The sequence below is a fragment of the Serinus canaria genome (assembly GCF_022539315.1).
Source record: "Serinus canaria isolate serCan28SL12 chromosome 7 unlocalized genomic scaffold, serCan2020 HiC_scaffold_29, whole genome shotgun sequence".
Classification (NCBI taxonomy): Eukaryota; Metazoa; Chordata; class Aves; order Passeriformes; family Fringillidae; genus Serinus; species Serinus canaria.
In genome coordinates, this window is record NW_026108147.1 from 918639 (window position 1) to 938629 (window position 19991).

At 43.5% G+C, this 19991-nt stretch overlaps 1 protein-coding gene across 11 annotated transcripts in view; it reads left to right on the forward strand.

Annotated features, from left to right (window-relative positions):
* Window positions 1-19991, forward strand: part of MAP2 (microtubule associated protein 2) — a 127022-nt gene that overhangs the window by 38784 nt on the left and 68247 nt on the right. For 9 of the 11 annotated variants that reach the window (XM_050987579.1, XM_050987578.1, XM_050987573.1 and 6 more), the window contains one exon: window positions 7842-7907. The exons of 1 other annotated variant lie outside the window; for it this stretch is intronic. The gene's annotated coding sequence lies outside the window, so the exon portion shown is untranslated. The remainder of the gene's footprint in view (window positions 1-7841; window positions 7908-19991) is intronic. One more of the 11 variants, XM_050987575.1, reaches the window with a different exon arrangement.

A 19991-nucleotide genomic window follows, 5' to 3' on the forward strand; every position in this document is an offset into this window, starting at 1 on the left:
TAGGGGATCAGTAGTTAATTTGGAGTTGGTTACTCTGATAATGTGAGCTTTTGGTTCACACTAGGATCTTAGTACTTTCTGTAAATGATGTGGTGTTGTGCATTGGTTTTGTGGGTTTTTGGTTGTTTGTTTTAGTGGCTTTTTTTTCTTTTTGTTTCTTTGCTTTTGACTTTTCTTCCTCTTCAGAAATTTATCTAGTTTGATCTCTTTCTGTTTTTGAAATTGAAGCTTTTTATTCTGTATGAGGAAAATGTTTCATTTCAGTCTTGCTGAGTTCCATTAACATCTTTCCCCTCGAATATGGCAGCAAGCCAGTGAAATTAATGTGCTGTTTGTTTGTCTCTTAGCACAGTTCATTTGCTCAGAAACTGTCTGGTGCAAAACTCCAGGCCTTGAGCTAGAGGCTGACATGACTGTGCCTGTCTCCACTGCTGATGGGCCTTTAAAAGGTGTCAGTGGAAATTGCCTGTACAAGATTCAGCCTCTAAGAAGGGATAACCCCCCATGTTTGCTACTGATGTTGGTCCTGACTTGGTCTGCAAGACCAACTTCCAAAAGCAGGGAAAGCTCAAGCTCCCATCAACTATGTGCAGAGAATCACCAGTTAAGAGAGGCACAGAAAACTGGCTGCTTGTTAATATTCATCCTTAAATGATTTATGAAGCTAAAAAGAATAAACAAGTGACACTTTATATTTTGTTACAGCAGTCTCCTATCCTTGTTTGGTATTGTTAGTGGAGAGCTTGTGTCCAGAAGGGTGTTTGGTGACACCATCAGCTGAATAAGGTCTTTCAGATGTGTCTGTCTGCATTAGTAATGAGAATACTTGCTCTTGTCTTACAAAGGAACCATTTCTTTAAAATATAACCTCCTTCTTCCCAGTCCCTCCGCAAATGATTCCGTCATCAGAATTCTCATTACAGCCCTCTTTCATCCCTTTAACGTTGGATGAAAATCTCTTTGTCTTCAAGTTCCTTCAATTATTAATGATTCAGTTGTATTCTTTTTGCCAATTGGTGCAGAGAGAACCTTGGAGCAAATGTGTATTAGTTATTCCATTTATTCTCTCCTCTTAGTTCCTTCTGTGGTCTTTCTTAATAGTGCTCTTCTGCTGGTTCCTCACTCACAGGTTCTGCATCATTGCATGGGGTTTTTGCTCAAATACAGGAGCCATTGTGCCCCAAAGACTAACTTTCTTTTTGAAACCTTCTCAAAAGAGGCAGGAAGCCTTCTTGCAAGTGCTGAGAACATCTTTATTTTTCAGGGTTTACGGTGTTGTTAATAAGTGGTCAGACTTTATCTGAACCAATTGCACCCTGCGGACCAGGTGGAAGTCTGGGGGATGGCAGGTCACAGAGCCAGTAAAATTGCTGGCTCCAGATCCTAAAGTACAATCTGAGGGGTACTGTGGAGAGGCAGGGCCCAGCCTTGGTGCCTTCTCCACCCCAGTGAGGTCCTCCAGCAGGAGCCAAACCTGCAGCCTGTGCAGGGCAGGCGTTGGGCAGGCTCAGCCTGGCTGCCCATGTCAGGAGGGGATAAGCTGTTACATCATTCTGGCAGGGCCATGTCTGCAGCCATGTGGGTCAGGCTGAGGGCCAGCAGTGTGCTCATAAGGCTGCTTTTGTTGTCTGTCCTCTGAGGTGAGCTGAGAGCTGCTTCCCCTCGGCACGGCTCGGCTGCCGTGGGTTTCTGCCTGACTGCCTTCCTTACATAAAGTGTTGCTAAGTGAGAAGCTGTTGAAACCAATTGTGCTACATGTTACTACATGTTTCTGCAATTCCCATTGCCTGTCTGGTTGCTTTTGCTGTCGAGGAACAGCAGTTAGCTGAGCTAACCAAATTAAAAATATATTTCTTGAAGGAAAGTATGGACATAAGTGTAAATAATCATGTGGCAGCTTTTAGGAAGGCAGTACTTAGCTGCTAGAGAGCATATTTCTGAGAAAATATTGATCTTTAAGTTGACCTAAATCAAGATCAAGTGGATCAATCTAAAGATTGATCTTTAAGCAAATACCTTTTCACTGGAAGAGGTAACAGATACCAACCTGTTTCAGGCAAACCTCTATTTTCATTACTGCATTAACTATATACCAATGTCCTATTGACTGAAAAATCATGTTTTCCTAAATATAAATAGTATTTGAATGGAAATACCATCCAAACCCTGTGATTAGACAAACAGCTAAATCTGTGTATTTTGCATTGCAGTTACTGCTTTATAGGTCTTTAAGACCATGCCAGCTTTGTTTATATTTTAATTGCATGTTTTGCAAAATCTACTTCAACAAATGATTCATTAGTTTAGAATATTTTATTTATAGATTTAATATAGAATAATAGCTAAGGCTTCTGTTAAAAGTTATGACATGACATTTAATTTAAAAGCATTGGATTACCTGGTTAAGTGAAGTACAAACTGATACATTAATAAATTCTATTACAGTAGCTGTGATATTTTACAGTAAGAAAGTTTTTTCCTTGACTCATCACCCCACTGGTAGGCCAAGAGAGAAAAAAGGTGAGAACAAGTGGTACAGATTCTATCTGCAGTATTTTCTTAGTCATGAACCATGTGATAGGATGGAGAAACAGTTGGGGTTTCTCTTTGATGCACAGCTTGTCACGTGGACACCCATGAGGACACGGGCTGTGTGTTCACTGGTGTGGTCTTGGAGCCTCCCACTAATGCAGTGCTGCCTGCACAGCCCTGTCTCAGCCCTCAGAGCCATCCCTGCATGTGTGCAGTGCAGTCATCTGCTTTTGTGGAAAGTCACTCTCAGGTAGCATTGGTTTCTGCAGGAGGGTTGGTGCCATCAACTGCCTTTCATATTGGGGGAAACACAGGGAATCAGCTGGAAATTTGGGTGGCCTTGCAGGAGCAGTGCAGGCACTTTTGGGCTGTACCAGTTGGGACACATCAGATGTCTTTACAAAGTTTCAGTGATTCTCTGAGCTGGAGGTTTGCTTCTGCCTTGTCAAAATTTGGGGTGTGATTGCTCACTCACCTCTTTGCTTTTCCTTTGTGGATGGATTTGGAGGTTGGGGTGTTTGTTTCTGCCCAGCTGTCAGGGACGATAGCACCCCAGAAAGAGCAGGCTGAACAAGCAGTGAGATGAAGCTGTTCCCCATCCCAGGCAGTACCCAGGACAGAGGGGAGGGTTTATTTTGGGGCAGCTATACCCCAAAACTTGTGTTGCAGCTGTTACTAGTATCGCTGCCACATATAGATGCAAGGTTTAGGGACTAACAGACACATATAATGAATTTTGCTTTCTTATTCTTTTGTTCTCACTGCTCTCTAATCTAGAAATGAAGGGTTTCCTCAGAAAATCAAAGGATTTGGTGGCTTCAAAGTGTTAAGTGCAGTATTGGTTGTTCTGCAAAACAGACCTAGGAGTATTTGAATATCCTTCATCTTCCACCTTGATTTAGTGACATGCTGGCACAGAGAGAAATAGAAAATCCTTTTCTAGATATTCCACATATCAATTATTTACTTGAGAAGAGTCTGCTAGGATTCACAAAAGAGAGATCATGCCTGGAAATATCTGTCTGACACGTTTAAAACAAATAAGCTGAAGTAGGAGAAAGAGAGGCCATAATATGCCTGGGATTTGAAGATTCTTTATAGAATCATGCTGCACAGAACCCCCTGTTTTATCAGCTGGTGTGTCAAGAGAGCTGGTCACCATAGGGGGTGACTGTGGATCAGTGCTGGGGAAGGGCAATGTCACCAGTTCAGGCCTGTTTTCCTGGGAGCCTGGGAGGAAGGACAGATGAGTCCTGTAAAGATGGTTGGGATCTGCTGTGGATACAAAGCTGGTGGCACTGCTGGTCTAAAGGAAATGGTGTGGTTGAAGGGCCCTGGGCTGGCTGCAGGAGGTGGGCAGATCAGCTCCTGCATGCTTGTACATAGAGGAGAAGACTAAAAACAAAGCCAGGGTCCCCCTGCATCCTGAAACTTTCTAAGCTGCCTTGAAATCCTCGTTATCCCCAGAGGCTGCTAACTCAGCCTGTGGCTTTTCATTAGTGCTGCACATCCATCCTCTGTTTTGTCAGTAACCACAGAGGAAGACTCCACCTTACAGCCTTCCTCACTACATAACCCTGGTGAAAGAGCTAGTGTGCTAAACTGCATCTGCTTTTCTTGAATTAATGAATGCTCTTCTATTTTGTGTTTTCCCCTGCCTTGGGAAGGGGAAAAACCCCACGTTTTTCCCCTCAAATGGATAGTAAAATAGATAGTCTGATCTTTATTACTACTGCAGAAGATCAGACAATATTTAGAGAGTCTGGTGAAGCATTTGTCTCCTCTCAAGCTCTCCAGAAGGCAGTCATCCCTGTTTCAAGTGCTAAGACAATAGTGAATAAAAAGAAAATTCCCTGTTCCAGGGCTATTTTTACCAGAGTGGTGCAGTTCCTGTTCAGTAGACCTATGCCTCTTAATCTACATCACTGATGATATTGGAAGCTATTTTAGGCATTGCATAAAATGTTCATCCAGTCTTTGCTAAAAAAGAAGCAACCAACCCACAAGTCCTTTGTTAAACACTGTTTGCAAGGCTTCAGCAGTGATTTGGGTAGAAAGATCTTAGGCTGAGGTTGTGGAAGCATCTTGCTTTGTTTGGGAGCAGAGGTTGTGTGTGACTTTGGGAAAGCCCAAACTGATGATTGTTCTTTCCTCCTCCCATCCCCTCATTATCCTGAAATGTGGAGAACACTACCAATATCTATTTAGGGTTTTGGCTCTCCTAATTTGTCATGGCAGCTGCCTTCTGTTTTGCCCAGCATCTTGCACAGAGGGACTCAGTTTGCAGCTGGACAGTAATGAAATTGAGTTCATTATCTTGTGTGGATGTGATAATGAAATAAAACCCACCCGAACCAGCAAAATCTTTTTGAGTTTAGATCAGGCCTCAGTCACAGTGGTGAGATTTTCTGAGATGGTAAATGTCTTTACTCCTCTTTGAGAAGTACAATGCTAAAAATGTAATTTAATAATCTCCAGGATTTTGGCTTGTCAACTTCCTTACATTTGTATTTTCACTGTGTTGGGATGCATTGATTTTATGTGATGAGTTTCCTACTCCTGTAAGCAAGCCAGGTAAACATGAGGTTAAATCTCAGACAGGGCTGAGTGTTCTCTGTGTTCCAGCATCTATCTGGATTAGGCTCTTCATTCCTGTCTCCTCCTATGCCTTTTGTCTTTTCAGAAGTATTTTTATAGGTGTGAAAACATATCTCAGGGCAGCCGGAACAAACTTGATGATTAAGCTGGTTTTTATTTGCAGTATCTTAAGATGGAACCATTTGCCATGGGCTGATCAGCAGCCACTGTGTCTCTGGAAATGGGCAGCCTGAAGGTGGTTTGGGTAGCTGGTTGAAGGTCCATCCCCAGGCCCCAGGGTGTAGGACACAGGCTGGCAATGCGTGTCCATCCCTTGTGAGCCACAGGAGTTCTCTTGGGTTACAGGACAGTTTTCAGGACTTCTTATTCCTCCACCATCCCAACTCCACGATGCTTTTGCCCCCAGAGCTCCTGGTTGCTTTGGCCAGTGAAGGGGAGCTGGAGAAGTGAGGGAGAGATGGTAGCAAGGCAGGATTAGGGTTTCCTTGGTTTCTGCAGGGGATGATCTTTGCAGTGGCAGCAGCAGGCACCCCTGCCCATGAGTCACAGGAAGCTTTTTCAGAGGAAAGGTCGAAGAATTGCGTTAGTGCCACTCTGGCTTGTTTTTTCCTGCTCCTTCCAAAAGGCCTTTTTGCTGCCATGTGGTGCTTGCTGCCCTGTCATCCTTGTCCCATGCAGCCTGCCTTCCTCCATTTCCTCATCGTCCTCACTGCTGTGGTGGTTGAGAGAGTGGGGGAAAACTGTCAGCTCAGGAAAGATGCTCTTAAGTTACTAAGATCTGTTTATAGCAGCGAGGGTGGAATTTCTGTTTGATGCAACGGTTGATGGATGTGTGAAGTCATCCTGTGGTTGCGGGGGAAGGCAGAAGGGAATTGATTCCCTTTGTAGCTCTCTACCCCCAGAATTTTGGGAGACAACCCCTGGAAATCAATGGGGGATTTGTTACTCCTTCCTGTAAGCCCCTTGGCGCACTCAGGGGTAAATGGGGTTTGTTGGACCTCTCCCAAGTTTTGTGGTGGGCAGATGTTTCATTTTCCTGTTGATAGCCTTTCCTGTCAAGTGCTCTGCTGTCACAGGGACTGAGAAACACCAGGTTACTGCTGGGGAGTGAACCTAGTTGACTCGTGTGTCCTGAGTACAGGGAAATTTAATCTTGTCTTCAGTCCTTCAGCGTGTGCTGGGCTCATTGGTTACTCCTGACTGACTGCTCCTTTGCTGTGTGTGGTGCTTTATTACAAACTAAAAATGCTTGGAAACAAACCAGTTCAACTTTTAATTTTTCTCATATTCTTTTAAAAAATTCATTTATCTATCCTTCCCCAGCTGAGGTGTTCAGCACCCCAGCTCCTCACAGAACACAAGGTGATTTCTAAATTCACAGGTTCCTTTTCCTACTGAGAATAATGTTGCCCTAAAGAAAGCCTTGGAATAAGGAGATGAGATCAAAGCAGACATAGCAGACACTGCATAGTGGCAGTAAAACTGAAGTCCTCACTTCACAAAGAACTTGTTTCCGAACTGAACTATGCAGTGAGCCCTGTTATCCTCTTGTATTAGTCCTGAAGGGTTCTTGCTTGCCCCTGCAATCCTGCAGCACTTCTGCATTTTCCCTGGTTTTATTTCCGCTCGGTGTGAATAAGCAAATGCAAGGCTCAAACAGCAGCATAGTCAAGCCGGTTCCAACACGTGAACAGGGCTAGACAGAAAAATAAACCAGGAAGAGCCAATTGCCTTCTTGATCTGTAAAGCAGAAAATACTGAATCCTTCCAGACCTCCTTTCTGTCACGTACCATCCATAAACCCCGTTTGGGGTTGGATCGGCATCACGGCAGAGCCCGGCTGCGCTGCTGCCTGTGTGCAGTGCAGCCTTGCGTGCGTCTGGCAGCAGCACAAAAGGAACCAGCTGATGATATCCACAGCATTAAAGGCCTGATTCCTGGGGACACACTTGGTTGGATGCAATTAAAATGCCTGTCAGGCACTTGATAGCAGCAGCCCCTTGACGAACCGCCTCAGCAGCCGCGAGGTGCAGCATCCTATTGTAAGTGGATGATGGCGGAGCTGGCTGCCTTGGCGTCGTTCTCGAATTTTCTGTGGCCAGTGAACTCCCTCTTCCTCTCCCACTCACCCTCTTTTCCTTTTCACCACTGCGGGGACTTCTGCTAATTTGCAGTTTTCCTTTTCCTGACGTGCACATGGTAGAGACAAGCTGGTGGCTTGCAGACTGCGTCTGGCTGGAGGCAGGCAGCGAGCCCATGGATAACAGCACTCCGGGAGAATGATTATGCAGCAGTTCTTTAAGGATAGGCTTTTGGGGTATGGCAGCATATGAGCTGGTAATGATTTTATTTCCAAAATGTCAGCTTTGTTTGTTTGTTTGAGAGAATTTGTTGTTGAAAATTTGAGAGGGTTGTACCTTTATGCTGAAGCTTTTTGGGTTTTGTCTGCTGTAGATTAAAATCTGTAGCAGTGCACGCTGGATGAATTCAAATGAATAAGTAATAAACTTCTGTGGATTTGTTTATACATTGATGCATACATACTGTGTGTTATATGCAGACACACCTTTGTATACTGTATGGGTATGTTCATGCTTTTTTTGTCTTTGTATGATAGAAGAAAAACTTTTCTCGTAGCTAAAAACGGTTTTTCAGCAAAAATCCAGTGTTTTCAGGGGTTTTTTGCCCCTCCCTTTGTTTTGTATTAGCAGATTCTTCAGTGGGTAGTCTTGGACACAGCGTGCTGATTGGGATCTTCTCGTTCAAAGGTCGGAAAGGTAGGATGCCTCTCTTTGAATGTGGGAATGAATGGGGCACAGGGTGTGGGCTGCTCTTTGTTATTTTGTTTTTCCTTTTTGATTTAAACAATAGTTGGTGGTTTGGGTTTTTTTTGTTTGTTTGTTTTTGTCAGCTTTGCAGAGATTTTCAAATTGTCGTGCCAGGCACTGTCAAGTTATTTTTGATGTGTAAATATATGCTCGAGGTAACTAATTATCCCTTTTGGCTGCAGCTACTGAAATGTGAGATACAAACCCGAATGCTTGCCTATTGTCTTGTGTTAGTACAGGTGCAAGCTGCCCCCTGTCATTTGTGGTTGTCTCAATACTGATTTTAGCATCAGCAAGGACAGGGTTAAAGTGGCAGGCTTGTTCTAAGCAGGTACAATCTCTCCCAGGAAAGCAGCTCCTGGTTCCTGCAGCCTGTCAGGGCTGGGTGAGCAGCTGTCTGATGGCTTTTTCACATACCACTGGCACTTCAGAAATTATGTCTGTCTATCAAAAGGAGGAGAGCAAGCTGGGTTTTTCTGGCAATGTCATTGCTAATTCCCAGGAGTAGCAGTTTATTGTCCTTTTCCCCTGGTACCTTTTGGCTGTGGTTGCTTCAAGCCTTTGCCTCTGTAAAGGAAAGAGGGAGGTGAAATATTGCAGAATAAAATCTCTGAGTTACTTTGTATTGGATTCCAGGTGAGTCAGGTAGCTAAGGAATACAGATTTCATTGATTTGCAATGAGGACTGTGCTTAAAAAAACACAAAAAATGAAACAAATATTAAAAGCTAGGGATAGTTAGACAGCAGAAGTTTGGTTTAGTAATGTTAGAAAGGACCTTGTGTAACCTGTCAAGAAAATAATCATTAAAGCACAAGAATCCAATGGAGGATGAACTGGACCAGGAGCTGGGCTGACATGGCCTGAACTGGAGGAAGAAGGTGCACCTGATTAGGTGTAGGCCTTTGGTTCCTGTGAATGGCTGTAAAACTGCCAGGTGAATTCCTAGAAGTTTGTGTCCTCTTTCTTTTATTTTCTTTGTCTCTAAAGCAGGCAAAGAAATGCCAGTGTATTTCTCAGGAGAAGTATTCAGCTTTGCAAAGTGATTGAGATCCTTGGATACAGGAAGTTGTGAAATTTGTTAACGAGACTTAGGATGGTGGGTTTTGTCTTGGCTGCAGTACCAAAAGTGTTTGTGGTATTGCTGCAGTAGCAGTAACAATAAAAAGGTTAAAATACATTTACTAAGATTTCATTTCTCCCAGCTTCACCCATCAACTTAACTTTTCCTTTTTCTTTACTGTACTGAATTACATGGTGATCCTAGAGGTCAGTGATGACATTTAAGATGTTAATGAATGAACAGCAATCAATTAATCTGTCCCATTTCATCCAAAAGAATGGCTGTTTCCTGATGGACTGTCAGCTGGCATACCCTAGCTGTGAAGGGCAGAGGCTGTGTGCCAGGAGCATGCTAGGAGACTCCTCTGTAGCAGCAATGCTGCTGACTCATGCTTTACAACATCCCCTGGAACATTCCCTGACAGGCTGGAGGTGCAGATTAACTTCCTTTCCCCATCCTGCTCAGGGGATAATTCATTCCAGTATTTGCCACCAGGTGAAGCCTCTAGATAGTTATGCCCTGCTGCTGTTAGCACTGACCTTTTCTGGGGTGCATTAGCACGGAGCTTGCAGGAATTCACGGGCAATTTATTTAAATACTTTGGGTGTCAGTCGCTGCTAAATCAGAGAAGCTGTTTGCATTTATTTTCTGATTCATCCCAGTTCTTGTGATAAGGTGATTTTTTCAGTGTATATGGTTATTAAACTGCATTTATCTCTACTTTTTCTTATTTGGTGTGTGTATTTTGCTTAAAAATACATAAATATGCCTTAATTGGCTAAAAGAAAATGAATCCCATGTAAGGAGGTGCCTTTTTTTTTTTGTAGTATTCTTTTCTTGCTTTAAACAGTTGCTTTCATACCAAGAACAAGCTCAGTCTTTATTTGGCATTTCTTAATTTCACTTTTTTTGAGATTTGGGCTAATTGGTCAAATCCTCTTGATCTTTCCAAGCTGTTACTGGTGAAGTGATGAGTAAAACATAACCATCTCCTATATCCATCTGAATTGAAAATACCCTGGCTACCTTTACAGAGCAGGCCATTGAGATCCTGGAATATGGCAAAATTTTATGCACTAGTTACTGACACATAAGGGGTTGTTTTCACCCAGCTGTGCAGTTGCCAAGTAGAGGTTGTGTGACAGCAGGAGGATGTAGCCTAATTGAGGCAAATTGATTATTTATTTTGTGACACTGAGCACATATACTGGGTTACAGGGGATTAATTCTGTCCTTGGTTTCACAGACTTCATGGCCCCTCTGTCACACGTGTTCAGGAGGAGCTGTGTCCATATTTACCTCTGGTGGAGCCTGTGCTGGGACACCATATGTCCCTACAGAGTTCAGACACACATTTTAGATAATAAAATTGGTGGCAGCTTCTTCTATCAAGTGCATCCTTTTTTTCCCTGAGTGAAACCTCCAGATCTTGGAAATAATTTTCAAATGTGTGAATTGAAAGTGTGGATTTGGAATGTTAAAAAAAAAAATCTCTCCCAGGGGGGCAGAATTGCTGGTCTCTGTATGACTGAGTTTTCTTTTAAGTCTTCCCACTACGTGTGACTCATCACTGTGCTAAAGTATCCCAAGTCCTTTGTTACAGAAGGCTGCAGCTCCTGTGCTCAAATGGGTCAGTAATCTTTGATTTCAGGCACTTTGCTTAATCTTTATTCAGGTATTTCTTAACAGAGCATAGTGTTTTAAGAAAGCTCTTATGTGCTTTTGAGTACTGGCCTTCTGCTCTCAAAGACCCCCAAGTTTTACATGCTAGCTCTAAAAAAGAGGCAAGTTTGCCATGAGAATTAGGGAATAGAATGCTTATTTTGAAAATTGTTCCAACAGGTGTTAATGGCTTTGCTGTGATGCAGAAAGTCCATAATCTTAAGGTCAAAATACTATTTTTGACTCGTTCTGTCTTCATAAAAGTGTTGCAATCAGTGTGGGCTTTTGTTGGAGAAAGCATGGCACTGTGAGGTGCTGATGCAGCCTGTGCTGGTAATCTCCAGCAAGTCAAGTAGGGCTTTTCACCATGCAGATAATTTCCCCAGGATTGGTCCACTTAGGGTAAAGCACTGTTATTTGAATGCATTTTGATGCATGTGGTGCTGAGAGAGAATAGTAATTTTCTTTATGGGGATTTAATTTCAAAAGTTAGGAATCTGTATTTGTCCAGCTTTTCTTGTTGGCTTCCACTTGCTAAGTGTTTTCAGTTGCACCATACAGTTCTTTTGGGGGAGCAAATAAGGCATCTTAATTCTTTCTGTTGTGTTACCCCATGTCTTCTCATCTCCTTAGCATTGCCTGATTGCTTAATCAAAACCAAATAAAGTGTAGTAGTGGAACACACTTTAGAACTGCTAATAAATGAAGGGAATTATCAGAGAAAGGCTGATAGGAAATTAGGAGGAGGAGCATTTTGGTTGGCAATATAATCTGTGCCTCCTGCAGTGCTGGCTATCGGTGTTCCTGGTGAGTTTGTCTGATTTTGAGCCCTCAAGCTGCTCAGGAAGCTCCATGCAGCTTCTGGCTTATAACAAAAATGGTTATGAATTTGTGTTATTTTTTAAGTATGTGGGGGGAAAAAAAGCACAACAGTTCCTCCTGATCTCACAGTATAGTGGTTTTCTACTTCTGGCAGCTTCTCGTTATTTTAAACTTTGTGAGAGATGTGGGGTATTTTATTAAAGTAAACAAAACTATGTGAAATGAGTGTTCTAAAAGAAAAACACTCCTATTTTTCAAAAACCCTAAAGTTCAATGAGGGCACAGAAGTGTGCATTCTTTATGGACACTCGGCTTGACCTCAGCTAGCCCAATTTCTTGGTAAGATACATCCTGCTGAATTGGGTTTTTATGAGTTACAGCTTAAGATATTAAATATAGGACCAGTGTCCCATAAGCTTCAATCACCTTGAAATGAAATTGGTATTTCTTACCAAATGCAGGATGATAGGCAGATGTCACTTGAGTTTGCTGCTCTTAAGAGCTGAGCAAGGACAAGAGAGAAGACATGAGGAATGAAGGGAAAATACGGAAGGGGGTAAGGCTGGATGTGGATGTGCTGGTGCCAGCCATCCTGTGTTCTGGGGTGATAATGTGACTGCAGGTGAGTCCTGTTTCACAGTGGAAACATCTCTTCCTGCCTGATTCTGGTATCACGTTGTCTCTGCCATGGAGCACTGCTTATTTGCATAAGTCATCAGCAGGTTACTCCTTTTTCCACAAAGCAGGAAGCATGCTGAGAGGAATTGTAGGGCAGGTGTAGTTGCTTCAGCAGTTCCTGGCCTGCGATAGACACTGCTTCTGTGAGCATTGGTTTTGGTTGAGCAGAAAATCAAGTGATGCTGTTTCAGATGTAGCTGTGAGTGGTGGTGGGCATTTCTAGGGACTCTCAAGGTGCAGACCTTCAGGCAGGCCTGGAGGAAATGATGGCAGGGGATGCCTGGAAAATCTCCAACAGAGCAAGCAAAAAAAAAAAAATCCCAAATTTAAAAGTCTCCAGCTTCCAATGGGAGCTCCTTTATGTGGTGCTGGACCAAAGTATGAACACATACCAAAGATATCTTCTGTGTGTGTGATATTGAGGTGAGGATGGCGTGTCCCTAAGAGGTGGAAGATTTCTCAGCCCTGGATCTTAAATAAATATTTTCTCTTGGGTACCAACTGGTAGGGTTGGTGGTTTCTGTTTCACTAAATGACTATTAGAGAGTCCCTGTCCAGAATCTCTAGTGAGCTTTTCCTCTCCAGCACGTGAAGATGTAGCTTGTGCCCACACAACCATTTCATGGTGTCTGAAAGAGCTGGGGCCTCCTGAAGTAAATCCAAGGACTTTAGTACATTGCCGTCCAGCTTCTTCATTAGCAGGGAGAGTCTTAGGACAGCCTTTCTTCTGGAGGTGAGGTCCTTCAGTGGAGGGAGATGGCTGATCTGTGGCCAAGGGGGGTGACAAGAGAAACTCAGGGACTCTCTCTGCTCTGCTGACAAACTGAGAAAAAAACCAGTCCAGCAATCCATCTTGCAAGACTCTTAAGCTATCACAAGGATTTATAGGAACTCATTATACAATAAATTATAGATATAAAATAGCAGGTGGTACATCTTTCAAGCAGTGTGTATTAAAATTCAACTTGACAAGACCAGGAAAACAGCCCCCAGACCTATCTTCAATAACTACAGGGGGAGTAAGCTGTGGTTAAGAGAAGTGGAGTGTTAATGACAGCTCTGTGCCAGTAAACACAACAAAATGCCTCAGTGGTAATTGTCATCAGAACGATTTCCTTCCCTGCTAGTTACAAAATCAGATAAACTATTAGAAACAGCATTTGTAAAACCCAGACAGCATATATATTTCCATCAAATGTAGCAGTTGTTTCTGTCTCTGAGATTCCTGAAAAAAAACCCCTTGGGGTTCTAGCTGGGCTGCTGAATTCAAGCTGTGAAAATATTGGCATGCTCATTTTATCCTTTGCTATCCTTGTCCTTCTCTGTTTCCATTCTTTAATCCTTACTTAGTGGCAGCCACTAATGCAGCCAAGTTACTTCTGCGTCAGGAGGATCAGGAAACTGTTTCCTCTCAGGCCAAATGTGCTGACACTGCTAACCTTGATTTCTATAAATGATTGAACAGTGTCTCCTGTCTGCTGTGGATTTCAGGCCCCACTTAGCCAAGATTCTTGAATGCTGAGACAGCTTTTCTTCTTCCCTGTCTCCTCCTCGGGGTCCTAACCAAGCCAGGCTTTGTCTCCTCTACCTTCATGACTCTGAGCTGCTTAGACTGGCAGTATGTTTTTCCCCATGAATAGACCTTTCTCAATTTGCAGGGGTTTAAAATTTTCTTTTAACTATTGAAAGATTTGATGTGGATGTTTTAGTGAAAATGAGTCACCAGGCAAGCAATGGGAATGAAATGTTGGGAGTAATCCATTTCAACACAGAGGCAGTGCAGTAGTTTTTGGAAGACACTGCCAGTTTCAAGTAATTCCTTGTTGGGACAGGTTCTTCTGGATTTTTGTCTCAAGCAACAGGGTTTGGGAGAAATGCAAACAAAAAGAAACCCGTCCTAATACATTCTGCACTGATTATGAGAGGATGCTTACAGGAAATGGAAAACCCCATTGATGTATCTGGTGCCATTCTGACCAGGCACTTAAATGTTAACTTCTTGCTTTTTGTTTAAATGCCCTGAACGTGGAATTGTAGGCATTTCTGTGTGGGTGAGTGTCTCTTCTGTTCTCTAGCAGAAGAACTTTTGAATCATCTCATTTTCTTCCCTTGCCTCTTCCTCAGCAAGATGTGGAAATGGTGATAACAGCCTGAATCCAGCAAATTCGTGGGCCAGCAAAAAATGCTGCCCACTTCTGGCATCTATATTTTGATTGTCTGGTACTTTTGGTATTCTCCTGGTGGCTAAAATCACATTTATTGCAGTGGACTTTCAGCAGACTACTGGGACACGTTTTTAATGGTGGTGGAATAGATAATGAAAGTGCAAAGGCAAATTTGGTTTTGGTAAAAATGCCATCTGACCATCTGGCATACAAGTAGCAGGTGTCCCCATCCTTCTGTTCATGTCCCTGTTGAGTGCCTCTGTCTCCTTGCCCCTCCTGAGAGGGGTGTTCCACCTCCTCTGGTTCTGCCTGTGTGGCCTTGTGTGGCAGTGGTGGCACATCAGAGGGCTGTTGGGATGCCACGTGCTGAACCCTCAGCTGTCAAGAGCATTGATCTTTCTGCTGAGCCAGGGAAAAGTTAATTAGCTAATTTTAACATTCATCTTTGTCCTGTGGCTTGGTGGAGTTGATGCTGGCTGAAGCCTCAGTTCCACACAGCTCATTTACTGGAACTAATTATTGCTCATAAGTGAATGGTGCACTCAGCTGGCAGCCTCTGCAGTAAGGTGGAATTTATTCTGTTTCAAAGTTTTCATTTATTTGCTGTCAGAACCATATGGAACCTGCCCCCTTCAGGGCAGCAAAATCTTTCTGTTCTTGTTGGATGTTAACTGGGCAAACTGATGGAAAGCTGTAGTTAGCACAGCCCCGTGCCAGTGATGTGGTACAGACAAGGTAACTCATCAGTGACAGAGGATGGCAGTCCAGGAGATAAAAAGAACCTGAACTGCTCTCTAGCTTAAGGTTAGTTGCCTCTGTGAGTGTGCATTATGATTCTCTCTGATTTCACACTTACATCTTACTTTTTGTCATTACATTCTGAGGCTGCCAGGATACTCAAAGATGAAAAAATGAAGGATCAAGCACAGGTTTAAAGGAAAGCAAGCTGGTACTACAGGTTGAGAGAAGGTAGTGGTGCATGGTGTAGGATTTGTGTGGACATGCTCATGTGCACTTCTGTGTGTATGGATGGGGTACAAGGCTGCTTTTCGGCTTGAGCTATTATGAGCCTGGAAATCTATCCATTTCCCAGCCATCCCCTGGTTTACTTCTGCTCTCCTGGATTTATGAATTTGAAGGAAATTGAAACAGAAAATCAAATTTGTCTCTCTCTGCATTTGTAGGCTGTAAAAAGCAGACACACAAGTTGATTTTCCATATGTGAACTTTTCTCTCTCACAAGCCGTGGCACCACAGGCCTGACATGGGCTGTGGGGACACATAAAATGGGTTTGTGCCAGTCTCTTTTGGAGACATATGATGTGCCTGAGGGTTAAGGTGCTTCTTGTTTGCTACTTCTCCTCCTGGAAAGTGCAGCACAGGCAGCCCAGCAGTTTTGGAAGGAGCCTTTTGCCTTCTGGGCCTCAAACTGTGGAAGGGCAGGAGCCATCCCAGCCCTGGTATTTGCTCCCATCAGGCTCCTTTTGCTCCTGGAGGCTGCCAGCACATCCAGCACCCTGCAGGCTCCTGCCAGCCTCTGCCAGGCAGGAGGGGCACCATAGGCAGTGATCCTGCATGCTTCAGGAATTTTCCCATGGCCCCAGAATACCCTTGCAGCAGTGCAAGTACTAAATGAAGGATTAAATTAGCCTGTAAACCTTAAAGTAACAGGCAGTTTTTATTGCAGTTGCATTTTGCTGTTGATAATGTTCCAGTAGTGATAAAGTAAGTTCTCAGTTGTCTGCTGTGCACAGCTTAAATTGTCTCTGCAGATCCCACCCATAACTGACAGACCTAAATGATTACTCTTGAAATAAAAGTATATCCATGGAGTGCTCCATAGCCTCTTGATGCTGTCAGAGGCCACAGAGAGTTTAAGAAGTTGGCAAGTCTGAAATGAAGAGAGACAGAAACAGTCAAAGATCAGAAATAGCATTTTCTTCACAGGGTTGCTGCATCAGTGATTAGAAAATAAAATACAGGTGTAAGATCTTGTGAGCCTTGCTGTCTCTCCTTTATCTCTGTGTGACTAAAAGTAACAGTGAGAATTTGCAGTGGAAATAATGTATCACAGGTGTGGGACAGGGAAAGGTGTGACAAAGGAGGAGGGGGTCAGCCAAAGGAGATCTGTTTGCCCTCTCCCTGTGTTAGAGCATCCCCCAAGGCTGGGCTGCTGGATGGGGAGGAGGAATAGCAGAACAACAGAACCAGGAAGGTGGCACAGAGGGCATCAGGAATATGTGATAGAGCTCTCTGAGCTGGCATGTCAGTACAGCCTGTTTGCAGCATCTGGAGCTGAGGACTCAGCTTTGGGAGAGTTGCAGCATTCTCTGATACTGTGGTTTTGCTTCTGGGGCTGCTGGACTGGTTCCCTGTGCATGGTGAACAAACTCAGCACCTCCTTCTGACACCACCTTTTGTGTGTGTGAGCTGTCTCTCTGAAGGGACCCCAAAACATGAAGGTGCCAACACCATTTACTCATCTGAGTAAGCAGGAGCTTTTAACAGCCTTGCAAGGCTCTGCCACATTGAGATTACAGGTAACTTTGAGTAACCTTTGGAGTGTGAGCATTGTTTGAATGTCTTTTTCTGCTGTGAACCTACTCATGCTCAGAAGGGGAGGCACAGAGATGGGGATGGAGCTTGGCAGCTGCCATCTGGAACAGAGCCTTGAGGGCAGCAGGAGGTCAAGCTGAGCATGCCGTGCACTCAGGGAGAGCATTTGTGTATTGATACTTGCTTCAATTAGGCTGGAACCTCTTTGGATACAGGCTCATCTTAGATGAATTTCTTACAGAGCAAATGTACACCATAGCTTGTGTTTTAGGGTTAGAAATTTCCCTCATCAATGATTGAATGTCACCATTATACAGAAAGATGTCAGTGAGGAATGATTAGAACAGTTCTTAGAAAAGAGATATGAATTGATACCCACTAGAAGGGTTTCTTGTAGTAGATGCAAAAGAAATGTTGGTTTGGTTTCTGAGAAGTAAAAAATTCTAGTGGTTCTTGTTGTTTATTTTGCTAACTTCAGGGGTTTTTTTGGGTTTGTTTTTGGTTTTTGTTTGTTTGCTTGTTGTAGCACTAGGGAAAGTTGAAAGTTGGCAGAGTGCAAGGTAGAGCTTAGTAGTGTTATTTGTGTTGTTTTCTCTTTTCCCATGGAGTTGGCTTGAGTGCCTCCTGCCTGGCACTGGGAGGGCTGCAAGGAGACATCCCCACCTGGGTGGTTCTGACATGGGGCTGAAGGAGGCTCTTGGCACACTTACTGTCACAGTCAGTGTGGCATCCATTCCTCCTTCATCAGCCTCCCCTTGAAAATAGTCTCCTGCCGACCAGTAGGCTGTTCTGCAGGCTCACTTCCAGGTCAAACTTACAAAAGGTCCTTGTACCAAGGCAGCCTTTAGGATTTCCTTCTTTGTGTTTATCACTTAGCATCAATCCTCCTCTTTCCTCCTTTGAAAGAAGGGCTGTCATCAGTTTTGTAATCAACTTCTCTTCCCTCCTTTCTTCTGATTGTCTTAACAGCCATTATCTACACATTCCTTCCTTTGCAAACGCCTGTTTTGAACACAACCTGTTTTGAATATTCTGTTACTTGTATCTGCCAACTAGCAAAGGTAGAACTTGCTACATTTTGAAAGGCTTGAGACGTGATCATTAGGCAGTGGGAAGGACACAGAATGTCCTTTGTTACTGTCAAATCACGATGATGATGACGGTGCTGGTGTTAGTAATACTGCTGTGGAGCAGACTGAGTCACTGGTAGATGCTTAAAACCTGTTTACAGCCAAGAAGCAAAGCAATTCAGGCAGAAATTGCCAGGCAGGTTACCTGACTTGCTGCAGCTTTTCAGTAAGCCTCTTCCCAACTCTTTGGATGCAGGAGGTGGGCCAGAGATACCAGGAGGGGAGAGGAAGTGGGAAATGTCATCTTCCTTTCCATGTCTGTGTGGGAAATCTGGGGTAAATTGCAAGGCACTTAGATCAGGAGTCCTGATCAATGACTAATTCCTGATGTTGCACTTACCTGCATCTCTGTGGGTTTCCTGCAGCATCCTCTTAATAGCAGCTCCCTGGTATTCTTATTTTCAGTTGTAACTTCTTTGGGGCAAGAAAAAATGTTTTGCTCTTTTGTACAGTTACTCTTGCATCACTTTTTCTGCTAATAATCATAAGAACATCCACTCTGTGCTGAAAACAGAATTAGACACAACAGAATTTTGAGTCTAAGGTTAATAATGGTGGCATGCCTGGGAACTAGATACTGTGTACAACAGCTTTTGCTGTGATTCTTCTTAATGCTACATGATTCATTGCTGTAGCTATCATAATATTAGTGCCTAGGTGTCCAAGTCTGGATTAGATCATTGTTGTGTTGGATGCTGTGTGCTCAAACAGCAGAGCTGCTCCAGACCCCAAGGAGCTTACAGTCAGTCTCCACTGAGGCATGGAGCTGTAGGCAGCCAGAAAGGGCACACTGGAGGGACAGTATTTGCCAGTGTAATTAGTACCTTAGAGACTCCATAATTCATGCTGGGAAATTGTAACCTCATAGGATATACAGCTTACAAGGGATCAAATCCTATTTTACTTGGGGGGTGTTGCAATTTAAAATCCAGTGTATAGTGAGTTGTAAAAAAAAGGAGGTCAGCTTCACCTCTTGTTTGTCTCTGCTGTTTTAGTGTATTTTCCATTTGGAATGTTGTTTTCCCTAATACAGCAAAAGTCCAGTTGGTAATGCAGCTCTATTTCTGCATATTGTTCACTGTAGCAAGTAACAGAAATGGACAAAATAGTTCAGTTCCATTTAAAACTAATGTAAATGTTGGCCTTAGAACAGAACTGGACAACTCTGCTGTCCCTTTTTTCCCCTAGGTTTTGAATGTTCAGATAACTGGCTTCTGGCTATCAGTAAAACCACCAAATAAAGATGAGAAAACCTATTTCTTTCTGGCCTGAGTGAGGAAGATTTGATAAAGTCATGAAAGTGCCTCCTCTTGCAGTCTGAAATGTATCTAGACCTTCCAGAGTAAATCTGGACTGTGAAATGCCTGAAGTCAGGACTTTCTCTTAGTTTGAGTTCAGCTCAGTCTGGAAATGGTGTTGCCAATTAAACTGCTTTTAAATGAAAATAATGGGTATGATTTGTCAGTGTGAGGTGGCATCCAGCACTGGCTCCCTGCTTAGAGCTTGTGGTGTTCATCACTGCTCTACAAACAATTTCTACCCTGCCTCTCCAGGCCCTGTATTCCCTTCCTGTGGTACCATGGACCCCTGGTTTTCTCATCTTCTTGCCTCCCTGTGGAAGGTTCCCACACTCTACTGTGATCTTCGATCCCAGCATCTGATTTATTCCTTTCATACCCACTTTGCCTTACCCGTGTTGTTTTCTCTCCTTCTTCACTGAATGGATGATGTTGTGGAGAGGGTGACTGCTCTTTCACAAGGAAATTCATTCTGTTCTCCCCTTCAATGAGATACAGTTTAGGTGGTCTCTTAATTACAATAGCAATCATTTCCCTCCTGTGGAGGAGCAGATATGTCTTTAAAGAGAGAGCTCTGTGACTCCTTCTGGGTAAGTGCCTAGTGAGTTGTTCTGGCCAGAGGTGGGAAACTCTTCCCCTTTCTCACAGCCTGCAGGCTGT